Raw genomic sequence first — 13439 nt, 5'->3', positions numbered from 1 at the left:
TTATCTAAAGTGATCATCAGGTTGGGCCATTTCCAGCACAAATCCAGGTTCTCTCACCCTCCACCCCCCCACACAAATTCACTCTCCTGCTGGTGATAGCCCACCCAAAGTGACAACTCTTTACACAATGTGCATGATAATCAAGTTGGGCCATTTCCTGCACAAATCCAGGTTCTCTCACCCCCTCACCCCCCTCTGAAACCTCTCCCTTTTGCTTTCTCTAGTGATTATTAAGGGTCAGTTAAGCAACCCGAGGACACTTGTGCAAGCTGCACTGTTGAAAATGGAACATTATTGTTCAATGAACTTGGAAAAGAAAACGGAAATGAATAAGGAGCAACAAGTCTTGATATAAGGGATCTTCAACAGCACAGAGGATGGAAAGGAAAATTGGTTTCTGGTTAGGCTAAATCACACCCATCTCATTGGAATGCTTCAGTGAACCCTACCAAGCTGGAAATATCTGCAGGAATAGAAGAGTCCATCTCTGCAGTGAGATTTTTGCATTTCCATAGATGGAGAGCATATGCCTATGGTTAAAAGTGTAGCAAAAACTCCCAGACTCCAATGAAGTGGGGAAATAAAGCGAGTGGATCTAAGGAGGAAATGCACTCCAATCACAGTAAGTAACCTTTCTTTTTCCTTTGAAAATTGCCTCTGCTGATCCCCACTGTTGGAAGACGAGCTAGCAGAAACAAACCTCTTGGAGGAAAGCTGCAGAGTACCAATTAACTAAGGTCTGCTCTCCCAAACCGATATCTGAGCCAGCTCCCAGGCTGGGAGACGGGCTGTATGAAAATGTGACGAGATCAACAATTAGCAGCTTTATAGACCTCAGTGACAGAGGGCACTGTAAGCGTTCCACAGATAGTGCCTCAGAGCTAGCACAATGTGCATTAAGACCCTCTAGTCAAGTGACTCTGCAAGACTGTAACAAGTCTGGATACAGAGCAATATTTTGTACTGTTTATTTAGTCATGTGTCCAACAGTGACAACAGCGATTTGATTCAAAGTCCCCCATCAGCAACATCATCCTTGCTATCACCGCCTGCGGACACCGTCTCATTAACACAGCTGTGCGGTGCTTGCCAGAGAGATGCAATCAAATGTACAAAAGAACGTGGATAAAAACACATCTCATTAATCTCTATATTGTGTCAGGTCTTCCCTTGTTTCTCTTTCCCTTTTCTCATTTCCATTTTTCATTTTGCTTTTCCTTCCTCTTCAGATTCTCTTTCTTTGGCCTGTTTTCTGTCTCTCTCACTTTCTCCTCTCAGCTCTTCTCCATTCACAGACCATCAAAGTGTCCCTCTTCTTCTTCATTGTTCTTTCACCCATCCACTGACTGCACTCAATTGTCTCCTTCTTGCTCCCTAGTTTGGAGGGTTTATTCAGCAGGTATCTAAACAATCTTACATACAGCACATGAACTACAGAGCTCCCCATAACGAATAGCACAAGTACTGCCCCTGTCATTGTGGAGTAAGGCAAAAGTGAAGTTACCCATGTGCTAAACTGAGTAAAAATCCCTTACACCACTCTTCGAGGCTTGCTGAAATCTGGCTCTTCTGGACCTCCAGGACAGTAAGTCCCAAAGACAAAGCTTTCAGGATCTACATTGTAACAGCAGGAGCAGCCCAGATTCTTCCAGCTGTCACAACAGGGAGTAGAGTGAGAAGCAACCTTTCAAATAACTGGGCTTCAGATTATTCGGGATATCAGATTGTCACTAACACCTTGCGTTGCATCCAGAAGAGATTTGTTCTCTCGCTCTTTCATTCATTCTTCCACCTTGGTTCTCTTCCACTGCTCTCTCATTCCCTTTCTTGGTGTTTACTCTTCATATTAAGTTCAAAACACCAGCAAGACACATATTGGTGACCCTGGGTGAAATTTACTTAAGTACTGCTTAATTCATCCTTTGCTTAAGCTATTTAAAATAAGACTTATATGGTGCCCAGGTCTTGCACTGGCTCCCTGAAGACATGGGCATTTCATCCCCAATGAGAAGGCATGGTACTGTCTGACTGTAAATGCCCTGCCCAAGAAGTATTTACCCCAGGGCACCTAACACCTAGGAATTTTGAGCCCCACTGATGGAAGACTGGGCCATCTGAAAATAGTTAATAAGAAATGTTGAGCAACAGTTAGCTCCGGCAGCTGAATTTTCCTTTACTCTTAGCATGTTCTCACTCTCTACACAAATTGCGACTGAATAGACCTAATTATTTTGGAGCTGTTGGTTTGTTTTTCAGTTCCATTGAGTGGGTTTTAGACATGGTCACAGCGAAACTAGGGCTGGGGTTTGGATGTCAGGAGAGGGACACTTTCCCTTTGTGCAATTCTCTTGAGCAGGTTTTTTCCTACACGTACAAAGAAACCATCTGGGTGCGCAGAACTCAACAGGTCCATTTCAGCCTTTGCTACAGAACTACACCTGGGAACTGTCACAGAAGTCTAGAACCTTCAGGAGCTGTCTCCTCCATGGCCTTAGAGAACAGCACCTCTGCCTTGCAAAACATGTCTCACCCTGAAAACATTCAGGTCTTGAGGTATCATTAATATTCCTCTCATTTCCTTTGAAATGGCCTCCCTTGCCTTAAGGTCAAACAGTAGCTCCCGTTCTCAGGCTGGCAGTAAGAGACTTTGCACAAGCCCATGGCTGGGGACAGGCAGACCACGTTTTCTCCTCTAGCACTGGCTTGTAGGATTTAACTGCAAACCTTCAATTATCACAGCACATAGCTGTAAAACTTGCTGAACTGGAAACAAAACATTCAGCTATTTCTAAACATGCCTTCAATCCCCTTCCTGCCTCTGCCCCCAAAATCATCTCAAATAATATTATCCTGGAACCTCTGTGCAGTCTGTGGAGCACAGAGCTAAATTATAAGACACGATAACTAATAAACAATATGAAAACACATATACCTCTATCAGCACTGAACTGGGAACACAGCTTCTAAGACAGGGGTGGGCAAACTTTTTGGCCCGAGGGCCACATTGGGGTTGCAAAACTGTATGGAGGGCCGGGTAGGGACGGCTGTGCCTCCCCAAACAGCCTGGCCCCTGCCCCCTATCCGGCCCCTCCCACTTCCCGCCCCCTGACTGCCCCCCTCAGAATCCCCAACCATCAAACCCCCCTTCTCCTTGTCCCCAACTGCCCCCTCCTGGGACCCCCCCGCCTTGAACTGCCCCCCAGAACCCCACCCCCTACTCCCTGTCCCCTATTCACACCCCCATCCCTGACAGGCCCCCTGGGACTCCCAAGCCTATCCAACTCCCCACCCCTTCACCATCCCCTACCCCCCTATCTACACCCCTGCCCCCTGACAGGCCCCCCCCGGGACTCCCACGCTTATTCAACCCCCACCACACACATTCCCCATCCCCTGACTGACCCCCCCCAGAACCTCTGCCCCATCCAACCACCTCCTGCTCCCTGCCCCCCCGGGGACCCCCTGCCCCTTATCTAACCCCCCGGCCCCCTTACCATGCTGCTCAGAGCAGCATGTCTGGCCGCTGCGGCCCCCGGCTGGAGCCAGACACGCTGCTGCGCTGCCCTGCAGGAGTGCGCACCCCCCACCGCCCAGAGCATTGCCCTTGCAGTGGCGTGGCTGCGGGGGAGGGCGGACAGCGGGGGAGGGGCCGGGGGCTAGCTGAAGGGCCGGGCAGAACGGTCCTGCAGGCCGGATGTGGCCCGAGGACTGTAGCTTGCCCACCTCTGTTCTAAGAGACCAGGTCACTGCTATGTATTACTCACAGCAAGTACCCAGCTGAGAAGGTAGGGCATACAGCACTTCTCAGAGAGCAAGCACATTCTCCTCTTTGTACCGGAGAGCTAACGTGCATCCTTTAGTCTGCGTGTTTTGGGTCTGCGCCTTCCATGGAGCAGTGTATGTTTAGTTGGAGTCATTAAAACGAAAAGCCCTACTTTGGACTTCACCTGCCTGGAAAAGCTGTTGAAAATAGATAGCAGCAAGAAACTGGTAGGACAAGCTCCCACGCCCCATTGAGCCAAATTGCTAGTTTAGTAATTGTGTTTTCTTCTCACTGAGTGGAAGGCGTCTTTAGCTGCTGCATTTAGACTTGTGGAAAAGGTTGTTGGACCAATCCGCATCCTCCAGCTGAAGCTGGTGGTTGGCGGCCACAGAAACTCTCTGCAGCTAGGAAATTTCACCTTGATCTTTTTGCAGTCAAGCTTTCACTTCTAACCAAGACAGGATGAGATGGGCAAGAGGCACTGTAGGGAGGGCAAATCTGAGGCTATTTCCATCTGCATCCAGGGTGAAATTCCAATCTCTGCAGAGGGTCGGTACGAGACCTCTGCACCACTCGTGGGCTTGTAATACAAGGCAGCTTTCTTATGGGAGAGGATTTCTTTTCTAATATAGTCACTGGGGAGCAAGGACAATCCACTGAATCATATACTCATTTCTGTAGATTAGGTTAATGGCGCTAAGGATCATCCACTTACTATGCTACTTACTGGACAGTATGAAGGCCTCGGTGATTTTCTGTCACCATGTGAATGTGAACACATCTGTGCCTGTCCCACTTTTGACACTGGTGAGCATATGCTAATACCAGCTCATCTGTATAGCCTGGAGAGGTTTCCTGCTTGTGCAAACATGCCTACCCATCTTTGAATGCCTGTGTTTACAGGCAGGACTATGCGACAGCAACCATGAGACGGTAGAGAATGATCCTGTTTCTCTGACAGGATTTCTGAAGAGCTCAAAGTGGAAAAAAAAAGCCATAATCCATAATCACAGAAAGTCTTAAATGTCCATCTGGGAAATAGGATGAGGAATTGCCCCTCTTTGCACATCAGCTGTGGATGGAAAAGCCCGGCTGTTCCTGATTTGTTCTGGATGATAAAATAAAGACCACCTGCTCTGTCTGAGAATTGGGGAAATTTGTGAGAACATCCATTATGTATAAGATAGCTGTCCACAGGCAAATTGCCTCCAATCCGTTAAAGGAAGAATTCCTAGCCCCCCTCAGCAGTACCCTGGCCATAGGCCTGTTCCACTGATATGGCAGAAAAATCACTTTAATTTCTAATTAATCTGCTGGTCTATATTACCTTTTATTAAAAAAAAAGCACACCCCCTTTGTGAGAGGAGGGAAGCAGCCAGCAATGGAGCAGAAAGACTTGGAATCTTGGCTGCATTTCAGGACTCGTCCCCTTGAAAGCTGATGGAGCAGGTGAACAAACAGCCTGCCGTTTTTCACTAGGCACGGAGAGCGGTTTGTTGGCGCAGATATGACACATGCACTGAAGCCCCCGTAACTCTCCAAGGGATACTTTGGAGATGAGGGCTGGGATTGTGTGTACACAAAAGAGCCATTCCAACCTACTCATGTCTCGCCTACCTATCGTGGGGGGTGGGCGGGAATAAATTCAGGCAGAGTCAAGGGAAAAAAATATAATCAAAAGATGTCCTGGATGGAAATAAAACTGACTCTTCACTGGACAGAGCATGGAAGAGACTCAGGCAGATCTGCAGACTGAAAAGCACAGAGTTGATGAGTTTCAAGACATACATTATCTCTTTAAAACTTAAAAAAAAATTATTCCCCTGCCCCCATTTTCCCAAGCTTTTCTTTCCTCTTCTAATGTTTCTCTTCCCTGTATTAATAATGAATGCCAGGCAGGTGGGACAAATCTACACACTGGTTTCTGAAAAATTAATCCAATGATTATAATTTCAGTCCCAAAGAGATGGAAGAAGCTCGGGCAAACTGCAGATGCACCTTTGCAATTTGGGGGCCTCTGGCATGTTGCCCAAATAGAGGCTTGCAGGTAAAGTCTCCCTTATAGATCTAACTCAAAGGGGGAAGATCTGGTAAGGGAAATGTGTTTTTAAGTTAGTCAAGTTTTATTTTTATGTGAGAAAATGTTTCACTTGTGCTTCCCCATTAACCCTTGATTTTCCACAGAGAGGAATAACCTGGGGTCTTCCCAGGCATGACTGCTTGTGGCTGTTTACACAGTGCAGTAGACAAGGGAGAATCCCAACATGAAAATTAATGAGTAAATGAGATATCTTTCTTATCCATTTTCAATCTGATTTTAGGCCTACAGAATTTCAGTGCAACAAGTAAAATTTTCTATGACACTATATTTTGAAATTGATGAGAGCGCTGGATGGTATCATAAGGGAGAAGTGGCCTCTCGTCTCAAACAGACTATCTTCCCACCAGCTAATGCGCCCACCAATGGCCAAAGTGACAACCAAAGTACTGGGGATTTCTAGGACGGGGGTGGCGGTGGGAGGCGGGGCAACGATCACACATTATCCATTGGTTAGACTGGCAACTTTCCCCCACCCCAGAAAAGCAGGGGACCTGGTGGGACTTCCCCCGGGATCTGGAGGAGCTGTGATTGGTCACGTCACTCTCTATCTTGCCTAGCCCTGTGTCAGAGGTATGAGCAGGCTAAGGAATTATGCTTGGTTACCTGCAGTGGACTCCCTAATAATCAACATTGTTACTTTTGTTTATTTTAAAAGAAACTTAAGAGAGAAAAATCTCTCAAAGCTCCCAGAGGACTGGAAAACCTAGAAGCTCAAAATAGTTTTCAGGATTTAGACAGAGGAGTAACCAGACAGACTCGATTTTCTTTACCAAGATGCTAAAAAATGGCAGAAATAAAACAGGGGGGGGGAAGCCTGCCTTTCCCATAGTCCTCTGCAAAGATTTAAACATCTGTGTGAGTGAAAACCCATATATGTTTCAAACAGAGAGAAGGCTGCTAACTAATCCAACCCTGGGAAGTTTGGAATATCTCCATTCAGACGTCAGTGCCAGCCTGAGCTGGAGACTGGGAGTAACGCTGCGGCTCAATGAGTCCAATGGCAGGACATTCTCTGTCATCCAACACAAGGGTAGATGGTGGAAGTGATGTTTTTGTTTTTATTGTTATTTTTAGATTAGCTGAAAAGACATTTGAAGCACCCAAATGACTGTAGGAGTAAGAGATGAATTACCCCCAGACCCAGAAGAACAGCACTCCACACAACTTAAAACTTACCTCCCACAGCCAGGTTTGGATGCTATGTGGACCATGCTACTATGCTCTAAAAGTTACTGGTGTGCTCTGACATACTGCTGAACAGCAGACTCCAAATGGCCATTGATAATAAGGTGATAACAGTCAGCATGGATTTGTCAAGAACAAATTGTGTCAAACTAACCTTATAGCTTTCTTTGACAGGGTAACAAGCCTTGTGGATGGGGGGGGGGGAAGCGGTAGATGTGGTATATCTTGACTTTAGTAAAGCTTTTGTCTAGCATGACTTTCTCCTAAACAAACTAGGGAAATGCAACCTAGATGGAGCTACTATATGGTGGGTGCAAAACTGGTTGGAAAACCGCTCCCAGAAAATAGTTATCAGAAGGGCATAATGAGTGGGGACTCGCCGAGATCAGATCTGGGTGCAGTTCTGTTCAATATCTTCACCAATGATTTAGATAATGGCATAGAGAGTACACTTATAAAGTTTGTAAATGATACCAAGCTGGGAGGGGTTGCAAGTGCTTTGGAGGATAGGACTATAATTCAAAATGATCTGGACAAACTGGAGAAACGGTCTGAAATAAATAGGATAAAATTCAATAAGGACAAATGCAAAGTGCAAAGGACAAATGCAAATCCTTCCACTTAAGAAGGAACAATCAGTTGCACACATACAAAATGAGAAATTACTACCTAGAAAGGAGTACTGCAGAAAGGGATCAGGGGGTCATAGCGGATCGCTAAATATGAGTCAACAGTGTAACACTATGCAAAATAAGAGAACATCCTTCTAGGATGCATTAGCAGGAGTGTTGTAAGAAAGACACGAGAAGTAATTATTCTGCTCTACTCTGTGCTGATTAGGCCTCAACTGGAGTACTGTGTCCAGTTCTGCGAGCCACATTTCAGGAAAGATGTGGACAAACTGGAGAAAGTCCAGAGAAGAGCAACAAAAATGAGTAAAGGTCTTGAAAACATGACCTATGAGGGAAGATTGAAAAAATTGGGTTTGTTTAGTCTGGAGAAGAGAAGACAGAGGGGGCATGATAAAAGTTTTCAAGTACATAAAGGATTCCAGTATCTAAAAGGAGGAGGGAGAAGAATTGTTCTTCTTAACCTCTGAGGATAGGTCAAGAAGCAATGGGCTTAAATTGCAGCAAGGGAGGTTTAGATTGGACATTAGGAAAAACTTCCTGTCAAGGTGGTTAAGCACTGGAATAAGTTGCCTAGGGAGATTGTGGAATGTGCATCACTGGAGATATTTAAGAGCAGGTTAAACAAACAGGGATGGTCTAGATAATACTTAGTCCTGACATGAGTGTAGGGGACTAGACGAGATGACCTCTTGAGGTCCCTTCCAGTCCTACGATTTCATGTACAGCAAGCTAGGGTACTGTAGGTTTATGCCCCTGCTTGCCATGCACTAAGTCTCCATGTAGATAAGCCCTAGATTTGAACAGCAGTTCCCAAATATGGAGGTCTGCTGCACATTGGAGCCAGCTTTCAAGACAATGAAGAATTTGGTAAGTCTATATTTAAAGAGCTCTACCAAACTGTGAATTTTTGGAGAAAACAGGGACCTGTCTGGCTCAGATGCTTCCAGTTGCGTTATGTGTTGTATGTGACATCTCCACCACAGTACCTGCTGCAACACCACAGAGCACTGGAAACACACAGGACCCTGCCTAGCGATGCTTTAAGGTGTAAATGTGCAGAATGCTGGTTGCTTAGCTTGGCGCACTCACCACTTTTCTCCTGAAGTTGTTGGCTTTTTTAAATTTCAGAATAGGTGGCCTTTATGTGATGTTTAGTACTCTGGGGATTCTGGGCTGACAGCCCCTCAGCACTACGGTCCTCTAGCCACAGCACAGACCCAGCATCAGTAATGGCAATGCTAGCTTCCCCACATACTTCCAGCATGGCCAACCCTGCCACCTGCAGGACAGGATAATTCATTCTCTACTCTCATTCAGTTCAGGCCTCTCTACTGAGACTTCCCATTGTGGTGGTGGCTATTACATCCCCCTCTCTTCTGAAAGAACCCCAGAGCAGAAGACTCCTTACCTTAGATCAAGGTTAACTTCGATTATGTGCTACTCTCACACACCCTAAAAAGTGGCACATTAAGAGGGAAAAAGACATGCTGCTCTGCGCAGATGCAAGAGGAAATGGAAATGCTGGAACAAGCAGCTTGGCACAGGCTCTTGGCTGGGCCAAAGGTTTATTCCTGGGATGCTGCTTTCCTGCAGACTAAGGAAAATTAAATTTAGCACTTTGCAAATAAATATGTTAAGGCTGAAAGGACACTATTGAGGAATTTATTGCTTACAGCAGCTTCAGAGATTATAGATCCATCACAGTCTATTACCTTGCTAGTTACTGTTTCCATTCTGTCTGTCATTCCCTCTTACAGAGTGGTCCTTTCATCAGATCTTTTTCTGTTCCAGCACCAAACTGTCATCACACTAATGGAATTACACAAAGAAAAACATCTTTGGGCTTCAGCAACTCTCCTGCCAAAAGCCAAGGACATCTCCCCTGCTTTCCCAGTGCAATGTGATAAAATTCCGCCCATAAGAGAAATAAAAGGAGCCATAACGACCTTATATGAAGTACAACAAAGGACAGCTGTCCTGCGCCTCACTGTGTCTGCAAACTGGTATCTTAATCCTGACCCCCTCAAAGCATCAAAGCTTTACCAGCGGCACATAAACTTCCTCTTACCTCTGCATCCTTCCTCTGCTGAAGGTTCATCTCAGCTGCAGTAATAAGGACCATATGTTGTAGAAAACGTGAGGAGAAATGCTCATTAAACATAACCACACCATAACTCACCACATCAGGTCTGGATTACATGAGTGCAGGGTCATTGAGCTTCCATTCTGCACACAGTAATACTACTTCCTACCAACATGTAAATATAATCCGCACAGAGGTTCCCTCTCCAGATCCAGATGCAGCTTTCCTGACTACATAAAGTGACACAGCTATAAAAACAAAACACTGACTAAGGCTCTACCACAAAGGATGGCAAACCCCCCACTCTGAAGTTGATGTTTATGGCATCCTCCAGACAGGTTCAAATAGACCCAAGCTCACCAGTTACACATGGAAGTGCTTACCACTACTACTCAAATGATTCCTTTCCACTGAAGTTTAATATAGATTAAGAGCACATTATACTATGCAAACCATTGTTCAGTACACACTGACGTATTCCCCGCAAACACAGGCAGGCTCATCTTCTTTAATTAGTAACTGGTGACAACCCCAAAGGATAGTCCTGGGACTTATTAAAGTCTGAAGACTTTCTCAGCTCTCAGCTTCCCTACTTTCCCCAAGGAGGTGGAAGGAAGTACACGTTTTAGTTAAGATGGTTATACAAAGAGATTTGACAAGAAATAAGTCCCCGAATTACTTGCCCTAAAGATGCTCTCATGAAGCTGGAAAACAAGAGGCATTCTACTTCTCAATTCTGCTTATGAAATACAAGGTCCTAAAACAGTGTCAACAGAGAAATCGCCTATTATGATAACTAATCACGCTCAGATAAACCAAAAGAATTACTGAATGCAGATACTTTGTAAATGCATTTTGGATTGATTCACATATGAGTCAGTGAAAAGAAGGAAATATGGGAACAGGTTAGTTTTTCTATAATTCCAAAGTATTAAATCAACTTAAATCATATTAAATTCTGACACTTATTTCTGTTCCAATTCACCCAACTTATGTATTGAGATCCTTTACAAATATTTGTAACCATGAAATTTCACAGCGTGTTGCTCAGTAACATAGCCTGGGACTCATGTTACTATTATAGCAACCACAGTCCACATCCACAAACGCCTCAGAGTGGTTTCCAGACCACATCTGCATTCTGTACTGTAAAACATATACAGTATTGTGTCAAAGACAAAAAGACTAATAGGTCCATGCTACGCACGGACATGGCACACTATAAATGAATCTGAAGAGACAGCATGGTACATTGTGCCTACGATCACACGTAGTGAAGTGCGTGAAATCTTGAGGCGTGCCATGAATGAACACTTGGTGTGCTTCCAACCATCCTCAGCAATCACTGGCATGGAATAAACTGGAGATGCCTGGAAGCAAAGCAGAAGATGCAAGGGTGTAACAGAGGAGAGCGTTGTTTGGGATTTTTGCTTTCCCTCAGATGGGTTCAGAAAAAGGAAATGCAGGGTAACCCTGGTTAGGGAAAGGCCACCCACCTTTCAGAAAAAGCACAAGTTCAGTTTCAGAAAAGTTTCAGAAAAGCACAACCCATGCGCTGGTTGATAGGCTTTGAGGCATGGGTTAAATGGGTCCCTTTTCCCAACTGCAGAATCCAAAGCCTACAGGTTGGTTTATGCAATGTGCTCTAGATCCTTAGAAACGCTGTGTCAATGTAGCAGTATCAGAGTGCCCAACAAAACTCAGGAATTCCGGGCTCCTTACCCTATTCTTGTTCCTTGGAGTGATATGGCCTCCCTAGGGCTGCCAAAGGGCTGAATGGACAGTGACCTTAAAGTGCCTTTCCTCTGGTGCCTACCAACTCCCCAGAACTTACATTCCATTCTGATTCTACTTCTCAAGTGCCCTTGCTTGTATTCACCCCAGCTGAGCTGGCTGGCCTTGGGAAAACTGGCCAGAAGCCTGGTCATCCAATCCTAATTTATTCTTGATCCTCAGCAAGGAGGAAAGGATGGTGTAGGAGCCACTACGTTCAGGTTATTCTGCTGCAGCTGGCTAAACTGGCTTTAGGGCCTCTTGGCACAAGCAGAGTGCTTGCTGCTATCCTACACCAAGTCAGGGGAGAATCTGTCCTCCTCGCTCTCCCTGTTTCAGGCAGGGACCAATGCATAATGAAGTCCAAATATTTGTTCTTTTTACACATATTTTGATGCCTTGGCATATTATCTCCAATACACTGTTGCTAGGACATGTCGGCGCCATTCCCTCTATCCTCCATTTCCAGGAGAATCTTTCTGTACAGACAACATGCAATTTCTCTTTATTCTTCATTTTTATTTAGTACTTATTCTTTTTATTCTTGTGAATAAGAATATTCCTAAAACGACATCTGTTCAGTCAGAGCTGCGTGGTTAAGTGAGGTTGGAATAAACAAGGTATTGTAATAATTGAACAGTATCAAGGTTGTGACAAATCAACAAAAGGAAGAAACTGAGTTAAAGCGTCCACACAGACCGTGGCGTCCTACCCTGTATGTTAATAGCAAACACTTGCTCACTTCCTTCAGCCCAGGATTTGAAGGGCTACCAGCACAGCCCCAATTTAGCATATTCCCCAAAGGAGTCCTTAATGAAATGAGATATAGTCAGGGAATTGGTAGCTGAGTTGACAATCTGCTGAGATACACTGGTATCAGAGAACTCTGAGCTTCCTAAATCAAAGTTTCCTTCTTTTCATTTAAGGCTTTGTACATAAAGAACTGTGAATGAAACAGTGGGGTTATGGTTTGGTGACACAGCTCGGCGTGTTCTGCAAATTCACAACAGCACCAGGGAAAACGAGAAGCAGGCATCAAAAGCTGCTTTCTGAAAACAACCACTTCATGTGTTCTGTAATGAGGTCTTTGTATTCCCCAAAGTCTCCGGCCTGGTCTACGCTACGAGTTTAGGTCCAATTTAGCAGCGTTATCTCGATTTAACCCTGCACCCATCCACACGACGAAGCCCTTTTTTTTTTTTTTTTACTTAAAGGGCTCTTAAAATCGATTTCTTTACTCCACCCCCGACGAGCGGATTAGCGCTGAAATAGGCCTTGCCAGGTCGAATTTGGGGTATTGTGGACGCAATTCGACGGTATTGGCTTCCGGGAGCTATCCCAGAGTGCTCAGTTGTGACTGCTCAGGACAGCGCTCTCAACTCAGATGCACTGGCCAAGTATACAGGAAAAGGCCCGCAAACTTTTGAATCTCATTTCCTGTTTGGCCAGTGTGGTGAGCTCACCTGCACAGGTCACCATGCAGAGCTCACCAGCACAGGAGACCATGCAGTCCCAGAACTGCTGAAGAGCTCCAGCATGGACAGAACGGGAGGTATGGATCTGATCGCTGTATGGGGAGACGAATCCGTGTTGGCAGAACTCCTTTCGAAAAGACAAAATACCAAAATATTTGAAAAAATCTCCAATGGCATGAAGGACAGAGGCTATAACAGGGACCCGCAGCAGTGCCGTGTGAAAATTAAGGAGCTGAGGAAAGCCTACCAAAAAACCAGAGAGGCAAACGGCCGCTCCCGTTCAGAGCTCCAGACATGCCGCTTCTATGATGAGCTGCATGCCATTCTAGGGAGTACAGCCACCACTATCCCAACCCTGTGCTTTGACTCCGTCCAAGGAGTGGGAGGCAACACGGAAGCGGGTTTTGGGGGCGATGAAGATGATGAG

General features: G+C 45.4%; 1 protein-coding gene across 7 annotated transcripts in view; it reads right to left on the bottom strand.

Moving 5' to 3' along the window:
* MAD1L1 (mitotic arrest deficient 1 like 1) overlaps positions 1-13439 on the bottom strand; it is a 565246-nt gene that overhangs the window by 95236 nt on the left and 456571 nt on the right. The window lies entirely within an intron of this gene.

This window comes from Lepidochelys kempii, chromosome 10 (genome assembly GCF_965140285.1).
Source record: "Lepidochelys kempii isolate rLepKem1 chromosome 10, rLepKem1.hap1, whole genome shotgun sequence".
NCBI lineage: Eukaryota > Metazoa > Chordata > Testudines > Cheloniidae > Lepidochelys > Lepidochelys kempii.
Note: the sequence above shows the minus strand (reverse complement) of the source record. Positions and strands in the feature narration are given on the sequence as shown.